Source organism: Photinus pyralis, unplaced genomic scaffold (genome assembly GCF_008802855.1).
Source record: "Photinus pyralis isolate 1611_PpyrPB1 unplaced genomic scaffold, Ppyr1.3 Ppyr1.4_LG5, whole genome shotgun sequence".
NCBI classification, from domain to species: Eukaryota; Metazoa; Arthropoda; class Insecta; order Coleoptera; family Lampyridae; genus Photinus; species Photinus pyralis.
The window spans coordinates 2,153,099-2,170,266 of NW_022170596.1; the positions used below are offsets into that span (position 1 = coordinate 2,153,099).

Sequence of the window (17,168 nt, forward strand, 5' to 3'; positions counted from 1 at the left end):
GGCGTAGGACAGTAGGCTATCACACAGTGCATGGTAGGAAGTTAACAATACTGTCTGTGATACGTTGTTAGCCATTATTTTCTAATTTAACACCACTGATGGTTAAGGTAGCAAGAACGGGAAAAAAAGGTTTCTAATGAATTTCACATGACTCAAAGGGTTTGAGCTCGGGTTTGAGTGTGAGGGCTTTGGTTCCATCTTTAATTGTGACCATGTATAACACATATGTAGATCGATCTTGTTGCACGGTTCGATCATAGACATATGATACGTCTACGGCTACGATGACCTGATGATGGCCACTTATGTATTTAATAACAAATTTTATTTGAAAGCGACACGCGACAAAAAACGCTAAACAAAAGTTCGATATATTCTATACAAACTCAGCGTTTTTTTGTCGTCACGCCACAGGCGACAAAAAACGCGTGCAAAAAAGCGGCCTAACGGAGTACATTGTTTTCTTACAAATTTAAGATAGGTATACCGAATTTTTTTGAACTGATGCAAACTGTTCGTCGACAGGGTAGCTTCGAAAACTTCTTCTGCTTGTGCAGTAGACACCAGGACAAAATAAAGAAGCCAAAGTTTCCGAAAAACTATTCGAATCGCTTCAATTATGCGGGGTGTGACAAGGTTAGTATTTTGCATACTCCTTCCCCTACCATCCCGCCAATGAAAAACTTCTAATGCCAAAATATGTTACGCTCCGTTAACATGTGAATTGTGATGAGTGCCATACATTATATCTACTTTAACGATGCGTAATGCGTGGCGCCTGCAGATTGTCGATGACATCATCTTGAAAAATTTGTAGGATAATTAAGTACGTGTGTAAACTAAAAACGAGGAGCACACTTTAGATGGATTTCTATCAAAATTCTATCGGCGCGGCTTTAGATTGAACTGATCTGTATTCAATAAGAACTAGCGCTTTTCAATACGACATCTAAAAAGATTCAATTAAATACCTACCCACCTAACAGTACCTTATTTTAAAGTGAAATTGAATTTTAAATAATTTCCGACGCCGCATTTCAATTTCAATTTCGCATTTTTACATACGAAACATGTACGTTTTGGACTGTTAATCTTAATACTAGCATAGTGTATCTATTCTTACACTGTGATACTAGACACACGATTACAGTAACTGTGAATCCTAACTGTAAAACACGTAGTATAAGGGACACTCCGACGTCCGGATTCGACGTTCTTGATCATCAGTCACGAATAATGTGATCACTCATTGACTAGTCTACAATTACCTTCGAAGATTTACATCGACACTAATAAATCATTCAAAATTATTCCAACTTACGACACACTCACGCACACGCAGGACAATAGCTGTGCTGATCCATAATGTTATTGCCTTTGATTGTTATTGCAATCGTAACGGGCCTGATAATCTAAAATGGCTGCAGGAGATATTACAAAAGGCATTTTATTTTATCCAGAGATTACTTTCTTCTTTGTTGGAAGCACCAGATTCGCAGAAACGTTTATTTGATAGTAACCGTAATTTTCACAAAGAATTAGATTTTTCTCAATTCTGACACTCGCGAGGTGGGAAAATTAAAAATAATAAATGATAAGTTAGTAGGAATCATACGACTACTCTAAGAACACCATACAGAACAGGATTCAACTGCATTAAAAGAGAATGATTTTCCAGAAATTTGTCATTTCAAAACAGCTAATTTCCTGCTTCATTCTGTATGAAGAATGCCCTCATACACAACACAATTACAGGCATTATAGCAATTTTGATTCGCGCGATTAACTGTATCGCTTTTAATCGCATGTAACATTGTACAAAAAATGGTATTTGCTAATAAATTAAGCACGTCTGGTTAGATTCTTTAATCAGATATAAATGTTTAAGTGCCTGACGCTGGCATGTACTAAACCGCAACCGGTTTGTTTCTGTACGTTGCAACATACAAGTTCAGGGTTAACATTGCATAAAAATTCAACATTTATTAAATTCTAATTAAAAAATTATGTGAAAGGCAATAGCCAGGTTGCGGACAGCATTTTCCGTTATGTTAGACGGCCATTTTTCCTTATAATATAAGTTTATAAGTATAAAACATTTTTATAGCAAAGTTAAGTTGCGGTGTGTGCTGGGCGTGTTCAATTTCGCTTATAAGTTTGAAGGAGTCTTAACCTCACTTTTATTTTACATTGAATTAAAATGTCCAAAGTTGGTGAAAATGAACTCCTTTTTTTAGAAGTTGATGACATTGAAAGTATCCTTATTTATAAAGCCTTCCTTCCTACTATGCTCTTAGACAAAAAGAAAAGAACTACCGCCAACATAAACACTGCACAATTGTAGGTTAGCAGGAAAATGTTATTTATGAGTGATTACGTACTGCGCAGTGACACATTATAAGAACTTCATTTTCATTGGTTCCGCTATTTATAAATATATCGTACAAAAAGCCCTCATACCGTAAATTATTTCTAAAAAAATTTATATTTCTTATGTTATAAGAAAAAATGGCCGTCTAACATAACGGAAAATGCTGTCCGCAACCTGGCTATTAAGTAGCATCTTTATTGAATGTTTCAGGTTTCACCATTTAGACTTTGTGATGTACATCTTAATTGTTGCTAATAAATAATAATAATACGAAAATGAAACTGTAAATTTAAATAGAATTTCTATGCATCCGTCGACCTTATCCTATAAAGGCTACTGGTTCGTTTTCACGCAGTAACAATACATATTATACCGGGTGGTGCCTAGCGCGACGCAGCATAGGGATTTCAATGGTAATTTCTTTATAGTCAATTACTAGCTCCCCTAATTATTTTAGAGCAAAAGTCCAAATACGTTTTTTTAGAGAAAAAAATACTGCTCTGTTCATACTATTACTTATAATTTTCCGTTTTTCAAAACCGTAGAAATCGACAAAATAAAAAGGTCCATTTTACAATAAATCAAATATGCCTTGGAATTACCTAAAAAAACAGCGATCACGTTTCATTATTTGCCTTTAACGTATATTAAATTTATACTTGTTTATAAATTAGTTAAAGAACTGCAAAGGATATGCAATATCGTTCAAAATGTCCGTCCAAACCATTAGGAAAACGACAATAGGTATATTCAACGTTTTGGCTGCAGTAGCGGAAAATCCGAATATAAGTTTAGGAACAAATCTTCTTCAAATCAGTTTTTTTTTTCTTCGATTATGTAAGTACTTTGATTCCGGAAAATGATAAACAAATAGTATCTGATGCAGATGCAGCATTACATTCTCTAAAAAAACATTACCCTATGATGCCTTTTACTGCGTCGGTTAGTTGAAACAGAATTAAATATGAAAATCGTTCGACGTCAAAAACGAAAACTTAGATGCGATCCGCTTGTAGTTTGTTAAAAGATTCCAAAGCATCACTGATTTATAAAAATGAAATTTCTTATTTTGCCGATTTCTACGGTTTTGAAAAATGGAAAATTATAAGTAAAAGTATGAACAGATGCAGTATTTTTTTCTCTAAAAAAAAACGTATTTAGACTTTTGCTCTAAAATAATTAGGGGAGCTAGTAATCGACTATAACGAAATTACCATTGAAATCCCTATGCTGCGTTGCGCTAGGCACCACCCTGTATAACTTTGGTTGCAGATCAAGGTGCTGAGACGGGTAGTTTTGAATTTTTGAAAAAAACACAAATTATTAATTTCAAGAAACATTTTGGAATATTCAAGATGTTGCCCAGAACCAGCTTTCATTACACGTCAACTTGTAACGGGCGATTAAATACGAGTTGCTGTCGAGTCGCCTTTGGAAGTTCAAGTTAAGTACGATTTCCCATGTAAACAACAATTCCAAAGGTGACTGGACAGCAATTCATTTTTGATCGCATGGTACTAGAATAAACGTGTCAAATTTCTGCTGACGCGTCGCTTCAGTACCAGCGATACACGCCTACGCAGCGCCATTTCCTGCTGTCCTTCTGCGTTTAGTGTATACTTAAATTTAGTTCATTCGAAAATTTCGATTAGAGTGTAAAAGGTGACATGCTTGCTTACCCACAATCCTACGAAGCATTCCACCACATCTGCAAAAAAAACGAAATTACTTGATTAGTCGGATTACAGCGTCTTTGATAGTATTTAACTAAGGTCCGTTTGCACTCAGCTCGGCGAGGCGATACGATGCCGCGCTGCAAAGCTTCGCTAAGTAACAGATTTCATGCTTTAAATGCGTGGCGTGGTAACCTGTAGTGTAGCATTGAAAATTTATTTTTTTTTTTTGAGTTGGATCCATCGAAATTTCGAGACATGCCGTCTGCATAATCTCGAATTTAAACTTTACTTAAATAATTTAAATATGTAGTCATCTCAATAGTTTCAATACTTTTATAAGTTTATTTTTCCCCCCCGTTCTTTTGAAATGTGTTAAATCCAACTTTCAACTTTTAATGTAATAATTCAACCCTCCGGTTGGTTGTCTTAACAAGGCTTGATAATAATTCGTTTTGAAACTTAGGACAACCTTTCCGGTTTAACCACCCTTCAGGTTTTTTCACTTGGCTTCGGCCAGTTAATAATTAAAAAAACAACATGTTCGTCTTATTCGTCTTCAACGTTTGTAATTTACCGTTTTCCTGTTAACTTTCACATCGCCTGATGATGGCAGTACGCCGAAACTATAGTCGCTTTTACTTTTAAAAACTTCAACGAATAAAACTATATGGGGAAGGTTTAGAGATTTTTGATAACATAATATAGCATTGAAAAACCTGAAATCTTTTTAGCGACAAGAATTTAATTCATTCCGCGCAATTCCGCGAGTCATAATACTACTTTCACCGGACCCAGATATTTGCCACCCCGTACATTTTCCTGAGTATTCCTCCGTTTCCTTTCACCTTAACCATTGATGTGAATGACCAGCTAAGACATCCAGAGCTTGCCTGGTTTTTGTGTATAGCTCTTGGTTCTATGTCCGTTACAACTTTAAACGCTCAACGTGTAGAGCTTAGATCATACAGTGCGATCAATAATGAGTTGCTGGGCCGCTTCAATGAATTATGACGTTCGTAATGAATTGTCGCAACAGGCGTGGTGCACCAATAGTAAAACATAACCTTAAACCTCGCCTTAAACTAAACTTCTTCAAAACTTACAACTAAAATTACCAAGGATTTACTTAAAGTGTGCCCAGTGCGCTTTCATCTCCAGTCTTACAGCGCATCTATCATTTGTCGAGATATGGACCCTGCGAAGAATTTAAAATGTGACCGGTGCCATTTTGTGACAAAGTACACATTTAAAAACACACCTGTCAATACACAAGACCAATAAGCGCAACCTGGTCTGAACTACAACACCGTGAACTCTTTTATGCTATAAAGAAATAGCACGCCAAACGCTTGTGAAACGACGCCGGGAAAGTCAATGCGCATGATCGGTATTCTACTGTTCGCTATCTCTCTCACATACGTTGGCTTGTTGGCACAGATTTAGTGGCTGTATGTTATATCTATGTAATATATATGATCTAAGTACACATTGCCGGACCGGGCCAGGACCGGAGGGAGGCCGAGTGACGACTGCACAATAATTTTTACCGCTCCGTTAATTGTAAGTTAAGCTTTTTGCTACCCTCCGTTTCATTAATTATAATGGGAGGGATATTGTTCCGTTTTCCTGCAATTGCATTCCCGTAGAAACCGCTACCGAATCTGATTATGTACTGTCCCCGCTTAAGGAAATGACTGTGAGCTTTAAGCTTGTTTTAACATTAACCAGTAACCGCCGACCGCTTGCCCTTATAAATCCTGGGCCCGCCGTTCTCCATTAGAGTTACATGGAGCTACCGTCGACGACCGCATCTGATCCAGAAGTAAAAAGACTCACAACTTCTGTTGGCAGTACTCGCGCTCCGCTGTTTCCTGCCGCCGACTACCGCCGCTGTCGCCATCTACAGATTTCTACCGCTGCATTTTCTTACCTTCATTAAATTTCATTTTTAATGCATTTTCTAATGAAGTTTCAGCCACTTTCTATGTCCATCCGTCCGAGGCGTTAATTACTCCTACTGTAGCTTATAGCTCTGGCACCTGAGCCAACAAAAATCTGGACAATTAATGTGGGCTTGCGCATCGACTTGTGCAAACTGCGCAGTATCAACTTTCTTATTTATTAATATATTTTGTTGAAATTACAATCACAGACACTTCTAGTAAAAGCAAACATCACGTCATGTTCTTAGTCAAACTCAAATGTGCGCTTGCGCAGACTGCAATGTCAACTTTCTTACTGATGGAGATATTTCTTTGAAATTTTATTAACCAAGGATGACCTATCACATATTATAAACATCAGATTAATGTACGCATACGCAGAATGCGCAATATCAACTACTATTGTAATTATACCGTTTATTTTTTTTTAAAGCAATACCGAAGCCATCGTTGGTGGGCGAGCTTCCGGCCAAAGTTCATCCCAAACGTTTTTAATTACTGGACAGATCTAGTGAACTATCTTAGCGACTGTACATTTTCTCAATCGGTAACTGAAGGAAATAGTTTTGAAAGTATTTCGTGTGGAAGGTATCTAAAAAATTATCAAAGTCCTCGTTTGAGATCGAAGGGACTTCAGCGCATTTTTGTGTGGCAGATCAGTATTCTATTAGCCACTTTCGACTCAACCATCAACAACAGATCTTGTCGAAGGCTACTACATTCACTAACCGCTTCCCACTTTCCTCGTGCACCCGCAATTCGCTTTTAAAGATTTGACTCCACCATCAGTAAGATCGTGTCGGGGGCTACCACATTCCCTTTGACGGTACCCACTTCCGACGTTCCGTTCATCCGCAATTCGCGTTTGAAGATTTGACTCCACCATCAGGAAGATCGTGTCGGGGGCTACCACATTCCCTTTGACGGTACCCCCTTCCGACGTCCCGTTTACCCGCAATTCGTGTTTGAAGATTTGACTCCACCATCAGTGAGATCGTGTCGCGGGCTACCACATTCTCTTTTACGGTACCCACTTCCGACGTCCCGTTCACTCGCAATTCGCGTTTGAAGATTTGACTCCACCATCAGGAAGATCGTGTCGGGGGCTACCCCCTTCCGACGTCCCGTTCACCCGCAATTCGCGTTTGAAGATTTGACTCCACCATCAGGAAGATCGTGTCGGGGGCTACCACATTCCCTTTGACGGTACCCCTTTCCGACGTCCCGTTCACCCGCAATTCGCGATTGAAGATTTGACTCCACCATCAGTGAGATCGTGTCGCGGGCTACCACATTCCTTTTTACGGTACCCACTTCCGACGTCCCGTTCACCCGCAATTCGCGTTTGAAGATTTGACTCCACCATCAGGAAGATCGTGTCGGGGGCTACCACATTCCCTTTGACGGTACCTCCTTCCGACGTCCCGTTCACCAGCAATTCGCGTTTGAAGATTTGACTCCACCATCAGTGAGATCGTGTCGCGGGCTACCACATTCTCTTTTACGGTACCCACTTCCGACGTCCCGTTCACTCGCAATTCACTTCTATTGGCGACACGAGAAAGAGAGACAGCGATTCGAGATTCACGAAACGTTAAACCGCGTGAGTTCGCAACGGAAGGTAAAAGGCGCCCGAAGTTGAGTACTTCTCGAAAACGCGCGCGCGCGCCTCGCAAAAGGTCGTTAATTTCGCCCCTAGCACAAAAAACAAAATTCCGCCACGCAGGAGTTGTGCGCGTTTACAACATCTTTCCGACGACACCAATTTGAAAAGAATCGGACCAAAACTGTAGTAGAAGATAGGAAAAAACTGAAAAACCTTCACGTTAGTATACTACGCTCGAGGATGGCGCACAGATGTCGCCAACCCCACATCATGTAGCCATGTCCCTAAGGTTGACAAATTTCACGGCCCTGTAGATACACGTACACCCGTTGCCTTTCTACAAGAGTTCTTCTACGCGCCCACATTTGCTGCCAGCCAGCCAGCCATCCAGCCAGCCAGCCAGCCAAAGTGAGATTAAAAGCTACTTTTTACAAATAAATTTGCAAAAATGCGCTAAAAAGAAGTGTGAAATTATATTTTTGTTCACGTTATTTTACTTGGTACTTGCCTTTTTCTGTATAAATCTGAAAAAAAAGACACGTGTAAGAAAAATTGATTTAGTATACGCGACAATTTTAGGATAATCTTGAAGAACACCCATCTCTCAAAAGATCTGCTAGGCTTTTTACAAGGCTTTTTACTACCTCATGTGATCAAAATAGAAACAGTTTCTCGAATAGTTCCTAATGTTTGTTTAAAACTTCAAAAAAATGACAAGGACAAATCGAAAAGTAATGCCGCGTGACGGACCGGTGCAGCCCCTAGAGTCTGTAGTTACTCAACTCATTGGCGGAGAAAGAAGTACAGAAACGAGAAAAAAACAAGCAAAATGTCGCATTTTTTCCATTGTCTAGGAATTTGAAATAAACAGCTAATAAGTGAACCAGGTGGATATAACAGCTCGCATCGCAATTTGGACACGATAGCAATCTGCAGCGGAATCCTCAAAATGTTTTCTCCACCATCAATCGACTACTTGTACTCCGTATCAGTTACCTGTTGACCAGAACAATGCATTTGGTCCGCCAGACAATCCAGAGCTAGTTTCTGACTGCCAGTATGTAACTTATTTCTGTTTATGGTTTTAACCTTAGATTAGGAAAGATAATGGATACCGCGTATGCCTTACAGTCAGAGACTTCGTACAGTCATGTATGAATGGCGTTCGGCTATTTTATATGTGGCACACATGTCATTTAAGTAACATCGTTTTTTTATAAGTTTTTGCGCTTAAATTGAGAGGCAATACACAAAAAACAACGTAAAATCATGGTGAATTGTGCAGATTGTGAATGCAAAAGCCGGAGTGAGAAGGAGGAACCGGAAATTTCATTTCAGACGTAAATATTGAAAATGTGCCTAATGCCATTACCACGTATTTTCCTATTTTTCATCATAAAGCTTTTTCTTTGAATATTCTTCTTTGAATTTAATTTAATTCAAAGCTCAAACAGAAATCAATGAGGGACAGTTAGTTTTAAATACAATCCCGAAAAAAGATAAGAGGAAGTTTCCTTTATAGTTTTATACCCGTGTCTGATTAACAAATAGCGCAACGCACGTATTTCATTCGTATGTTAACAATCGGTTCAGCCGTTTAGCCGGCGCACGAAAATGAGTAACAGCGTTAAAAGTAGTTTGTTTTTAGGTACCTCTGCCACTATTCGCAATTACGGATGCTACGCCACTGGCCAATCTCATTATGTGGCAGATGGTAACACTATCGCTTGCGAATTTATGCGTCCATATTCTTTCCTTGTCTAAGGTTTTAACGTTATACTGTTGCCAAAATAATTGAATCGGAACCGTAAATAAATAGCCAGACGTTCTTCAGGTGGGATTGCCAACCTTTAAAAAGTTACCTTCTTCATGAAGATATAGCGAAATGTCTAGGTTGTGTCGTGCAAAAATATTCATAAAATTTCGTTTCATCGTCCATCAGATGAGAGAATAGTGTGAAAAATCCCCTTCAGCAGATCTCTTCCTCCGTGCATCCAGTTCTTCCTAGGTATCCTTTTACGTTTTTTAGTGTCGTGTCTTTCATTAAAGTCTCTGCTAATCACTCTTAGGTTATTGTTAGTGTGTGTCTAAACATTTGGGGAAATCCAATACCATTTACGTATGAGGTGCATAAAGCACAAAATCTCGAGCAAAATCTTCACTTACTTTCCTTCTAACAGAAGTGATATTGGCGCAAGTTTACACCTTAGATGGAAATATTGAATCACTTCATTCCTAATTGTTGCAATTTTAATAATTGTAGCATATGACTATTATCAGTAACAATCGTAGACTGGTGCTATTGTGTTCCTGCTGAAATCATGAAATAACAGTTTCACAACGCTTATTGTAATGGTTACTTACATAAAAGTTAGTCAAATGACACATTACGGAAATTGTTTACACAATCGACAATACAATAGAATGTCCGACGATTTCAAGCTGGGCGGCACACCAATTGTTAACGTTTGGTGTTTTTTTAAATAGGTAATTATTTATAGCGCGGGCTTTTCGAAATAAAAATAACACGAATTGTACCGTAATGGTACATCGTTCGAACAATTGGAAATCGTATACAAGGCTCTATACCGAGCTCTGTACGTATTGCGAATACCCCACTTCTTATTCGTTATAGCTCTCGTTATCCCAGCTACTAAGTGTAGCAGGTTTGAGTGTTGCTCCATGGTGTTGCTGAATGCAAGACAGCGGTGCTCCTTGCAGAGGTCTGGCGAAGAGCAGTCACAGCACAGGGACCAGATATTGTTAGAGGGGTGACCTGGCATTAGGCCGCCAGACATTAGGACGCAGACATTGGGACGCTTGCGTTCTAATGTCCGCGTCTTAATATCTGCGCCCCATTGTCCGTGTCCTAATGTCTGCGTCCTAATGTCTTAAGGTACGTACAGACCTGACGCGACACGCCACGTTCTTTCTTTGATCTGTCGTCGACAAACCGACAGTAAATGGATAGCGGCGACCCTCGGACAGGTCGCGCTAGCGCCGCTCACGCTCCCCGTCCACACTTAGCAATTTTGGAACGTCAGGTCTGTACGCGGCTTTACGGCCCAATGCCATAGCGCCTGTTAGATCGCGCCTGTTAGATCCTGACAATTTGGGGCGAGTGATGAATGGCGCTGCCGACTTCTGGCAACTGTTAATCCCCAATTCTGGCAATAAATTACCGTGATTTTTAAGGTTCAAGCTCAAACTATAACATAACATAACTCCACATAATAATTGCGGAATTGCGCCTAGTGATTTTATTTAACACGCTTGATCGCACGCCCACGCCTCCCCAACGTGATTCAGATATTTACGATGATATCATTGAATAATTTATTCAATGATGATATTTATATTAGAATGATTTTCACAACACCTGTTTTTTTTTTATTTACGTAGCCAGCTCTTCGTTCTCGTCTATGGGCTTAAAATGATTGAACACTTTTATTAAACCTGCACAAGGAAGGCCTTATTTACTTAACGATACTACTAAACATTTTAGGGGATGGCGGTCCGCTAAGAACAAAGAAGTTATCGAGAAATCAAACCAAGTCCCTAGAGATGTTTTCTTACAGAAAATTGTTTAATCATTGAAAGTTGAATTACCCGTTTTACATCACATGTTTACTTCAGTTTCCAAAACAATATTTGAGGGAGCAATCTTTGGAGAAGCAATTATTGTAACGTCGTCCGGAGAAAATTGTTTTTCCCATCATTTAAGATGATTTTAGAAAAATACGACGTACGACCAGGAAAGAGTGAAATATAGTCAGGTACATGTCTCAAACTTACGGGCGTTCCAGAACTTTTGAAGTGACAGTGCAATAAGTTAAAGCGCTTGCCGCTGACTATAATCGTATAATATCTGTATCAAGGAAACGGCCACTGTGACTGACACGCAATCCTGCACTAGAAACTAATGCAGGCCCTTCGTATGCAATATCCATTTTAAATCGTACTTCTTTTCTTATAAAAAAAAATTGATACAGGTGCGCCCGCGATTCTATATAGGTAAATTGAGCACTCTATACAATTAAATAAAGGCAAATAAATAAATTAATTAATTAATTAATCAGGTTATTGATAACCGTAGTTAGTAATCATTACTCACGGGGCGTTCCGTAAAAAAACCACTGCTTCAAATAGAATTGTTTTATCATTGTCATTTACATACCTATCTACTAGGACGTCTCCTCAATGAAGCCTAAACACGATTTATACAGTACAGGTATATCACAATAGCTTGAAAAAGGACCAAAGATACATAGAAAAGAGTTTTTAACATTCAAAGATCACCTAAGAGAATAGAACCCGTAAGCTTCCTGAAGAAATTGATGTGATGATTAACACGTAATTTGTGGTCATATGTGAAGGGACCACGAGTCTGTGCTTCGTGAGCAGCTTTTGTCGAGTTTAGCAGCAGTTTGACAACAGTTTACTCAGATGAAAGATATTGCCCTCGGCATTCCCTCAATCACGATCTTGAGTTATATTTTTGAGCTTTTAATTCTACAATTTATTGGAAACCTATTTCTTGTTAGTATAAAATGCCACTCACGGGGAAGTTCGAGTCTAGAAGAAGATGAGTGGTATATTAATCAGTGAATTTACCCGAAGACTCTAACCTAATGTATGCTGTGGAACAAGGATGAAGAATGTGTGGTCCGGAGCAGTTGATAAAACTAGTAGTAGTACGCAAATCATCGTCTGAAACAAGAAACGAAATCGCTAATAATTAAGTGCCGAGTTAAGTGCTGAATCAGTAGAAATTCGATCTGCTTTCGGCGGCCTGGTGCAGATGTTACAGAATGGTAAGGTAAGTTTTCATTACAGTATTAATATTAACACAGATTTTAGTATTTAAATCTGTGATATTAATGAATCATTAATCATTATATAAACCGCAGTATATATATACCTACACGTACACTGATATTTTAACATATGTATTGATATTTTATCTTAAGTTCTTTGCATTAAAACCAAAAAAGAAAGCAACGACCGAACTTCTGCAATCGCTCATCCTAAATAATAAACGCACACTATAGTAAGCTGCTTTGACATTTTTTCTCCGCTTTTTTATACGAGTATAAACGTAATCGGATTTTGTTGTAGGTACAGAAAAAAGAAAGTCTTTCCAATAATTTAATAAAAATATTGCCTTGTTATGTACAGTTACATACAGGCGAAAAAAAATTTTATTCTTTAAAAGTTGCTTAAAATGATCTAAAACGTCGACATTTGATGAAATTTTTTCATGCTCAAAAAACGGCGATCGCAATAGCTCGCGCTAGGCTCGGCTAGGAAGCTAATAGTCTAAGAGCCAGCGACACACAACCCTACGTCATCGCGGAATTCAACAAAAATATTATTAATAAGTAGGTTTGAAAGAGGAAAAAACAAAACCGCCATGTCTGCCAGGCATATCCTGTGCTTATTGTTGCTAATTAATTAATTAAGTGTACATAAAAAATAGGTTACTTACGTCATGACGGAATTGGAAAAAAAAATATATGGGATTATTGCTGGCAACGAGCACATCACGTAAACATATGTGTGCCAGCCGATTCCCCGTGCTGAATACATGTCTGCCGGGCGCGAAAGGGGTATAAAAAACAGTCGCGCTTACGTCATCACGGAATTTAGCGAAATTTTTTTTAAAAAGTAGATAATGTCTGCGCTGACAATACTACATATGTCTGCCGGGCAAATTCCTGTGCCAAAGTAATGTCTACCACTTTTTATGACGCGACTTTTGGTCACGAATCATGTCATTTGATGTTAATAAAAATGCGGTTTTCATTGCTTTTTCGAGTGAATTTCTACATTGACTAGTAAGGGAGATGGGTCTGTATACGAGGATGGTGTCAGTTTGTTTTTATTTGTTTTCAGGATAGGTATTATAAGGGCTTCTTTCCATTCTTCTGGGTAGTTGTGTTGTTCTAGTATGGTATTATATTGGTATTTTCCCTGTTGGTGGAAGATGTTTAATCATTTCGACGTTGGTCCCGAATCAAGATTATTTGATTAACAAATTATTGCTTAATTTAATACCGACATTCAACTTTTTCAAATGAATCAAATTGGAGTTTACTGCTTCGTTTCCTTATCAATATCGTAATACATATTTCACGGCTCTTTGAATGAATTAAATAGTCAGATTAGATCGTAATTTCTATGTATAAGTCTGTCTAAAGTAAACGTTAAGTAATAAATTATAATTTGGTGAAATAGACAGGCAGTGGCTGGGGAAATAATCTTATACGATAAACAAAAAGTAAATATATGCAATCTGTACATACTGCCCCACACAACCACAAGCTGCAATGAAATAATTGAAAATCTACGCATCCTTGCCACCGATGCCAACGTACATAATACCATGTGGGGCGGGAAATTGATTAATGCCAGAGGCAAAATATTTGAGAAATTACTGCTCCGCCACCCAGAAATGGTACTCCTAAACGACCACTCTCCCACCCATTTTTCATCAGCCATCGGATCATTTTCTTCTATAGACATAACAAGCTGTAACATAGCTTCGAAACTACAATGGTTTACCCATGGCGACCTGTGTAATAGCGACCATTACCCAATTTTAATACAAATACCAACCAAATAACAAAACACCTATAAGACAAACAATCTAAGATGGAGAATCGCCACAGCAGACTGGCAAAGATATAAAAGTTCTATCGTCCAGCAGATCACAACGCAAATCTCTCCCAAAAATGAATCTAGAAACCCTATATAAAATCATCAATGAGACACCGCGGCAATCGATAGAAAAAAAACCTATCCAAGTAAAAAATCCACCTTGGTGGAAAAAGAGGTCGAATCCTACCTACAAAAACGAAAAAAAGCACTAAAAACCTTTCGAGAGTACAAGAACCTGGAAACCCTCATACAATATAAAAGAATTAATGCCCTAACTAGACTACTAATAAAAACTAGAAAAAAAGAAACATGGAAACTGTTCGTATTATCCATAAATAACAACACGCCTACCAAAACCCTATGGGATAATATCAGGAAACTACGTGGTCACCGACCAAGTAACACAATTGCTGCCCTAGGAATAAACAACGACATTACCATAAACCCGAATGAAGTAGTCAATGAATTAGCTCAATATTACGAAAGAGTATCTAGCAACAAACAACACAGCGACAAGTTTAACACATATAAACAAGAAACCGAAAAACTAGTAAACTTTGAATCACAAAATCTAGAACCACATAACACCCCAATAACAATGGTAAAGGTAGACAGAGCAATTAATAACACCCGCTGCTCGACCCCTGGCGCCGATAATATACACGTCGAAATGATTAAACATCTTCCACCAACAGGGAAAAACCTTCTCTTGAAAATATACAATACCATACTAGAACAACACAACTACCCAGAAGAATGGAAAGAAGCCCTTATAATACCTATCCTGAAAACAAATAAAAACAAACTGACACCATCCTCGTATACAGACCCATCTCCCTTACTAGTCAATGTAGAAATTCACTCGAAAAAGCAATGAAAACCGCATTTTTATTAACATCAAATGACATGATTCGTGACCAAAAGTGGCAGACATTACTTTGGCACAGGAATTTGCCCGGCAGACATATGTAGTATTGTCAGGGCAGACATTATCTACTTTTTAAAAAAAATTTCGCTAAATTCCGTGATGACGTAAGCGCGACTATTTTTTATACCCCTTTCGCGCCCGGCAGACATGTATTCAGCACGGGGAATCGGCTGGCACACATATGTTTACGTGATGTGCTCGTTGCCAGCAATAATCCCATATATTTTTTTTATTTCATACTATCTAGTAATCGCCGCTGATTGAGTCTGGTAATAGTTATTTATTTAATCAGTGGGATAACGGCCTCATTAACTTACGAATGCGACAATTGCGCATACGAGGGCGTTAGCCCGAGCTATTGTAAGAGTATGAGTATGTTAATGGCCGTTAGCCCAAGTATTAAATACAACTTTTAATGCGACTGTTCTTCTACTGCTAAAAACGAAAAATAAATTTGATGCATTTTTTTTAATTTCAATCGAAGTAGCATAGTTAGCAGTTTTCGACGCCATAGAAACAAGAAAATCCTAACGTCAAGAAAATTTGTACGTCAAAAATTTTGCTTCTGATTTCTTTGCTTATGTCATGAGTGAGTCTGGAACTCTTCCATCAGCCGTTAATGTTTACAATATATAATCTTGATAGTTGATTTTTGATCATACATTGTTTTGACAAGGGCTTATCCCACTGAGTGTGGTAATGAAGTTCCTATCCCACTGAGTGTGGTAATTAAGTTCTTATCCCACTTAAAATGACCGGGATAAGTGAGAGTTATCCTACAGACGCAGATAAATCGTATTTTACCAGACTGAAAATTTTTACCAGACTGGAAATTTTGCCTAGCAACCGCAACTGACATCCATCTAAACTTTAATGTGTACCTACAACATTCTAATCAAAATGGTTTTTTAATAGAAATAGAGCAGTATGAAATAAAATGTTTTACACTATTTGTATGTTAAATCAGTTAACGTTACTCGTTTCGAAATTCCTGCCTCAGCTACGCTTCGGCAGTACACATCTCACTCGTTAACGTAAACCTTGATTTACCATACTCATATGTAAATAACTATTCCAATTCCGCCATGACGTAAGTAACCTATTTTTTTGTACACTTAATTAATTAATTAGCAACAATAAGCACAGGATATGCCTGGCAGACATGGCGGTTTTGTTTTTTCCTCTTTCAAACCTACTTATTAATAATATTTTTGTTGAATTCCGCGATGACGTAGGGTTGTGTGTCGCTGGCTCTTAGACTATAAAGAATTTTCATACAATATAAACAAATCCGGCGCAAGGCAATTGTCAGCAAGTCCTATTCAAATAATATCAATAAATGTTAGAAGTGTAAATAAGGTGTATGTGTTTATCGAGGTGTTTATCTCTCCAGTGTGTAAATAGCTAGGTAAATAGGTAGAATTCCTTTTTTTTTTTTTTAAATAAATTTATTGCCCGATCAACAATCATAAGTTTGTTATACATAGCAGTGATAAGATTCAGTATGACTGTGTATCGTGATTTAGAGAGACTAAGTAGCGGTCCCTAGGAAAGTTAACCAATAATAAGTTAATCTTCTTCGTCGCCTGATAAAATAACGTCTTGGGGTAACCTGCGTTTGAGTCTGGTGTGGATATTTGGTTGAAATAGTTCATAGAACACCGCACCACTGCACGCACTTGAGTTAGTAATAAACTTTTTGGCACATTTATTAATATATTCTTGGATAGGCATTACTCCTAACTCTAAATGTAGCTGGGTGTTCCTAATATACCATGGTGCGTTGACAGCGGTACGCAGCACCTTTTTTTGGAATCGCTGCAGTTTTTGCATATTTGTTTTAGATGTGTTGCACCAAACCGGTGAAGCGTATAATGCTAAAGGTCGTAATAAGCTCTTGTATAGTAAGACCGTACATTCTATTTTTAGGGTTGATTTTCTGTTTATTAGCGGGTAGAGTTGCTTTAGCCTATTATAACTCTGA

At 38.2% G+C, this 17,168-nt stretch overlaps 1 protein-coding gene across 2 annotated transcripts in view; it reads right to left on the bottom strand.

Annotated features, from left to right (window-relative positions):
- LOC116170093 (alpha-mannosidase 2) overlaps window positions 1–17,168 on the bottom strand; it is a 60,738-nt gene that overhangs the window by 37,900 nt on the left and 5,670 nt on the right. Inside the window, exon 2 of one of the 2 annotated variants that reach the window (XM_031486285.1) lies at window positions 4,051–4,079. The exons of the other annotated variant lie outside the window; for it this stretch is intronic. The gene's annotated coding sequence lies outside the window, so the exon portion shown is untranslated. The remainder of the gene's footprint in view (window positions 1–4,050; window positions 4,080–17,168) is intronic. 2 annotated transcript variants of the gene reach the window in all.